This window comes from Engraulis encrasicolus, chromosome 8 (genome assembly GCF_034702125.1).
Source record: "Engraulis encrasicolus isolate BLACKSEA-1 chromosome 8, IST_EnEncr_1.0, whole genome shotgun sequence".
Lineage (NCBI taxonomy): Eukaryota > Metazoa > Chordata > Actinopteri > Clupeiformes > Engraulidae > Engraulis > Engraulis encrasicolus.
The window spans coordinates 1,984,483-1,990,851 of record NC_085864.1 but is presented as its reverse complement, the minus strand read 5'-3'; positions in this window follow the sequence as shown (position 1 = coordinate 1,990,851).

The window sequence follows — 6,369 nt, the reverse complement described above, 5'->3', positions numbered from 1 at the left end:
TATCTGAGGAGCAGACAAATTTTACTCTCTTATATTCCGTTATAGTGAGACATAATGTAAGAATGTTGAATCTGTTTACTGTAACAGTGTGCAAATAAAGAGACAGTCCAGTACAGCAAAACACGATCCATTTTGCAGTGTTCATTAAACATATGTCATAATATGTTAAATTTGACAAAGTGTCTACTACTCGACCAAATGCCAAATTGGCCAGACTGCCAAATTTACTGTGCAGAATGTAACATTATTAAGGGCAGCATGTTGAACAGCTGTTCTCTCTGTTGTACAGTAAATCTCACTCATAACTTTTCCTACCCGCTGTCACATTTTAACGGGTCAACATCTGCAGAAGTCAAATTCCTTCGCGACAAACAGGCTTTGAGATTCGGAGTTACCATTTTTACTGTACACGATAAAATCACCAGTGTTGAAATAGGCCTAACACTGTAAATTTACTGTGTAATATGGAGGAAATGTTCCCATAACACAATGTTTCGTAACAGATTTCACTCTCTGTGTAACTATGCAGCCAGAGATCTACAGCATTATGTGACCACCTCCATCAGGGTTGGACTGGTCATCTCCCATACAGGGTAATCCCCCGGCGAGCTGATGATGTTGTTTTGTTTATTGGCAGTCTATTGGTCTATCCTAAAATACTGAGCTAATCATAAGTATGGAATAGCGGCCGACGAGGTGTTCCGATATCAAGGGAAATAATGGACGAGGCGGAGCACTCTAACAGCCCGACGGCGCAGCCAATCTTCGTGGAAAAGCAGGGGACAGTGAGGAGGGACTGGCCTATATTATGCCAAAAAGGCCTGTGCTGGTTTTCAATCCCAGTCCAGCCCCAACATTTATGTTTTTATGTTTATGCTTGGGAAGTGCTACCACTGATTCTGATTGTACCACGTGTTGTCTTCACCTCACTTGTCATTGCCGTTGACACTACTATATCTTAAAGTGTTTAGCCTTGAAATGCTCTGTGAGAGAGCAGAGTTGTTTTGCGGGGTCTGTGGCCTTGAGGGAAACCACTCAAGACAAGGAACAAACAGAAACGACATTCATTCCAGAAAGAGGAAAGCTGTAAAACATCATGCATGCAGACTGCGCGCGTGTGTGTGTGTGTGTGTGAGAAAGATTATGTTTTTGAGTGTGTGTGCATGTGTGTGTATGTGTGTGTGTGTGCTTGTCTGGGAGTGTGTGGGAGAGAGTATGTTTGTGTGTGTGTGTGTGTATGTGTGTGTTTTTGTGTGTGTTTTTGTGTGTGTGTGCGTGTGCGTGCGTGTGCGTGCGTGTGCGCGCGCTTGTCTGAGTGTGTGTGGGAGAGAGTATGTTTTGTGTGTGTGTGTGTGTGTGCGTGCGCGCGTGTGCGTGCGTGGGAGAGAGTATGTTGTGTGTGTGTGTGCGTGTGTATGTGTGTGTGTGTGCGCGCGTGCCTGTGTGTGTGTGTGGGGGGGGGAGAGAGTATGTTTTTCTGTGTGTGTGTCTGAGTGTGCTTTCTGCTCTCCAGTGGGATGCCTCTTGCGGTGCATGGTGACCATCCAGATTCCTGGTTTGGCGCCACCGCGGTGCGTCCTTTTCATGTCAAAGAAAGGCTTCCTCATGCCATCTGACAATGGGGCCGCGCTGCCAGCACTGCACTGCTATTTTGGGGCTCGGCGGTCTGCGCTGAAAGAGCGCTCATCCCCACCACCCTGGTCACAACCAGGCAGGCAAACTAGGCAATTGCCTAGGGCCTACAGCTGAAAGCCCTCCCCACCCTGGTAATGGATAGATATGTTCTTATATTCAACTGACTGCAATGACAAGACAACTTTATGAGTGTGGCAATACTCCATAAATTCAGTGACAGAAATGTGCCATGTTACTGCTATCGGAATCTCTCTTGAGGCAGACCCTCCCCAATAGTTTAAAGAGAAGGAAAAGGGCTCCAACTACCTCTTTGCCCATGCCTAGTTCACACCAGTCCATATCACAAGTGAGACATGTCTTTACATATTGTGCCAATCAGCATGGTATGTCCCAGGCCATCTTTGCCAAGGGCCTCCAAATACCTTGCAACAGCCCTGCTCATCCACACCGCCAGCAGGGACAGGAAGTTTGGTGTGAAAAGATCATTGTGCTCGACTTGTTTATCTAGGGGGACACTTTTGTGTGGGACTCAAGGTGTCTGAAGGCCGTCGCTTGAAATGGGTTTTTTCTCTGTTTGTTTTTCTTTTCTTTTTGTCTAAAGATATCTCAACTTATGCAACCATAAAACTTTCCTTGAAGCTTTGAGTTGACAAAGAATGTGTGAATATGGTGGATCATAGTTCTAAAACAAAGTGAATTTGAGATAGTATTTTTTTTGTCTAGGGGCACCTGAGACCTGGGTGTAAGTAGCATTTTTTATTTCGCTATTTTCTCCCAGGTGCATCTACTACAGTGTCAAACTATACACATCCAGTTGTAAATAGCAGCAATGACTTTCCCCATGTGTGAATAACAATGTTCAGTTCACCCCGTATGTTGATAAAGCAACCTGGGTGTAAATAGCACTTTTGTCTCCCGAGTGATATCTGGGTGTAAATAACATTTCTTGGATGTATCTAGCACCAAGCTAAATGCAGCAGGGTGCAAATAGCAATTACAACTTGCCCTATGCGTTAAAAGGGGAAAAAATCTATATACATACATACTGTATATAGTCTACTGTATATACACTACCGTTCAAAAGTTTGGGGTCACCTTCATTTTTCCAGTTATTTGTTTGCAATTGAAGTCGCAAACATCTTTTAAATAGCTTGTAATTGAATAATGGAAAGTACTGAACAGCCACAGGTGAAAAAAGGTTTGATTACCCATAAAATTGGTTAAACTGGACAGAAGAGTGAAATCTAACCAAGCTTTTCCACCCATTTATTACATAGGAATACGTGTTTTAGTCCATTTTTCTACAGACATTTCTTTGGTTTATCAGAGAATGCATGGGACTATTGGAAAGCTCAGTGTCTGCCCTTTCCAATGGTAGGTGTATGATATTTGTTGAGTTGCCACCTCGTCCACAAATTCAAGTCAAAGTAGCTGCATGATTTTCTAGCCATCAGAATGAACCTACTTATGAATGCACGATCCATTGTCTCAGCAATGTTTTAGTGTGCAAGCCAGTGCCATACATCGTTGGAAAGTGTAGATTCTCCTCTTTCAAATGATGTGTATATCAGGCACGTCACTAGGTTTGAGAGACAGGGGGGGCTTAGCCCCAGAGGAGGCAAATGCGTGCGCACAGCGCGCGCCGACATTTTTCAGCGCACCTGCTAAAGTTTTGTCTATGAATTCATTATTTTAAGAAATCCCGCACAGTGTCCATTCCACCGACAAACTTTAATACATTGTCTCGGTCATCCGACCTTCTTCATGTTGTATTAAAGTTTGTTGGTGGAATGGACAGTGTGCAGGATTTCTTTACACTTGAATGACAACCCCACTGGGATAATATCCTACGCACCTGCCCAGCTACAGAGGTGTGCAAAAGCGTCTTCTTGAACAATTATTTTAAGAGCACCATACCAATTTTTAAACACTAGTTACAGTGGCCACGCGTAGCGGCAGTTGAGCCTTCTTCATGCCCTGAAGAAGGCTCAACTGCCGCTACGCATGGGCAATTTTAAAAGTCCTTAATGGACATGTCATAATAATAAAGACATTTTTAACTATACTTTTTGGAGTGCCTTGGTGAAGAAAAGTTTTTTTCTCTTTTCAAACAACTGTTTTGACATTGAACCTTGAACCAAAGAGCACCCACAAGAATACTTTTTTCATCTTCCTAAAGGGACCGAGCACCGCTCTGACTTGCAAACTAGTTACAGTGGATTTTTAAAAAATTCTCATTTTAATGAACATTCCTTATATGTAAGCTAAACAAAACATTTCAAAATGTTTCAACTGATGAATATTATAATGTCATGTTATGAGTATTATGTTCCCCCCCGCATAACATATTGCTGTGCACCCTGCTTTTATTGCTGTGCAGGAGGATATAAGTGGCATTAAACAATAAATAAGCAAACAGAAACTTGTATTCAGATTAACATGCCTTCGTGGTGGTTCGTATTCAGTGCTTTACTCCATTTGCTTTTGGAAAAAAAAAGATTAAAGGGGGGGCTAATACTTTTGTATGCATGGGGCTCATAGAGCTCATGGGCAATTCTGAACCTCATCTCATCCCGGGAATGAATCTGTAGAATCGCGACTGGCTATTATTAATGCCAACGGAGTCTAAACTTTGATTAGTACACCAGACTAGACACTACCTTAGTAAAGGTACACTTTGATTAGTCAAAAGTTAGTGATACATTTTGGTCTATTCTATGCATTGTCTGTACAAGTAAATCCATTCAACAGTTACTTTTTCCAATATCAAATTGCTTATTTGTTGCATGCATTAATTTCAGGGAACAATAACTCTATACACTGATTTTATACTAGAACTGAAATTGAAAAGGAATAAGTTTAACTATCAGAAAGAAGCATTGTGGGAGGAAAGTGTGGTGACCCCAAACTTTTGACCGGTAGTGTATATATACATGTGTATAGTTCAACTCTTTCCAAAGTTTGGTAATCATTAGATCAAGGGAATAGGCATTAATACCAAAAAGGAATGAGATCTGAGATGTGGAACAATTTCCATGATTAGGCTACCAATAGCGACCAACCCATGCACAGCTCAGAGTATCACACAACTGTATAGAAGTATAGTCCAGTAGGCCCCTTGGTTGAACACACACTGTTTTCCAATGCCAGCTTTATTAAGCAATGTTTTGGCATATGCGGTGTGAGTAGTGATTGGCAGCCTGGATTCTGAAGCTACAGTCTAGTGCCACATATTCCAAACAACGTAGTCTTACCTCTCAAATTAGAGCATTTGGACAGGTAAAATATGGAATATTTCTTTCTCTCTCTCGCTCTCTCTCTCTCGCTCTCCATGGTTAAGCCCTGGTGCCTGTTGGTTTCTCTTCCAAAAATTCCCCCGGGTTACCAATGTTGGTGATCTCATACAAGGAGTAACAGGACTCTGCTTGTCTTAGTATCCCAGTTTCGCACCTTAGCCATACCAGGCGATGCAGATTTTGTGCCGGTTTACAGGATTATACGGCAACGGCTCAAACTGCACTGTAGGCCCATGCAAAGAAGGGGTGCTACAGGTTATTCAATACTCAAGAATTCACATTTCAAAAATGACCATGTGCCTGTGAAAATGGCATAAAGGTTCACATGACACATAAGTCTTTTCTCTACTAATCAGTTTGGATAACGCATAAAACAGACAGACACATCTATGTCTATAACAGTTCAGTCTGGTGAACCTGCCAAGATTCACCTCAGAAATCAGGTGAAAAGTGAATGAAAAGTGAAAAGTGAAAGTGAAACTGATTGGATGTAGCTCTGCCAACAGCATACTATACGTACAGTATACGATAACTAATATATCTATGGTACTGTATTAAGCCTTTGATAGACTGATTGATCTGAATACAAACACATATCTATGCTGTAGATCCTTCTGCGAACTTCCCAGAGCAAGCGCTGTCTGCAATCTAGGTGTATAACAGCCAAGCTGTGGGATTACAGACGAATTTCAAATGTTTTGCTCATTGCTAAGCGGCGTTTTCAGACTCCTGGTTTAGCTTGTCTGTTATTGGTAACCTCTCTTTGTAGACCAAACCAAAATGGACAGTTTGTCTGCCAAGGCTGTGTGTGTGTGACGTGTGTGTGTGTGTGTGTGTGTGTGTGTGTGTGTGTGTGTGTGTGTGTGTGTGTGTCGTGTGTGTGTGTGTGTGTGTGTGTGTGTGTGTGTGTGTGTGTGTGTGTGTGTGTGTGTGTGTGTGTGTGTGTGTGTGTGTGTGTGTGTGTGTGTGTGTGTGTGTGTAAAAACCAAGCATGGTTGCCCTCCAAAGCAAACCCACTTTAAAGGGCTTACAGAGCGAGAACCGGAACGATCAGAAATGGTTTCGCATAACACAAAGGCCAGAACAGCCTATTAAAATATTCATGCAGTGTTTGACAGCTTAGGGGGAATCTCTTCGGCAAAGTTCAGAGTCTCAGATGAACCAGCTGTAGAAGAGGGAGGCAGAGGAGATGGAGAAATGTGGAGGAGGAGGAGGCGGAGAGAGAGATAGAGAGCGAGAGATGAGAGAGAGAGAGAGAGAGAGAGAGAGAGAGAGAGAGAGAGAGAGAGAGAGAGAGAGAGAGAGAGAGAGAGAGAGAAGAGAGAGAGATGAGAGTGGAGGATGATAAAAGGGCACAGCACTGCTTTCTGGAAAATCTTGAAGTTGTTGTGAAAACGTCAACCAGCTTATCATATACAGTAGGCCCTACTCTAGACAG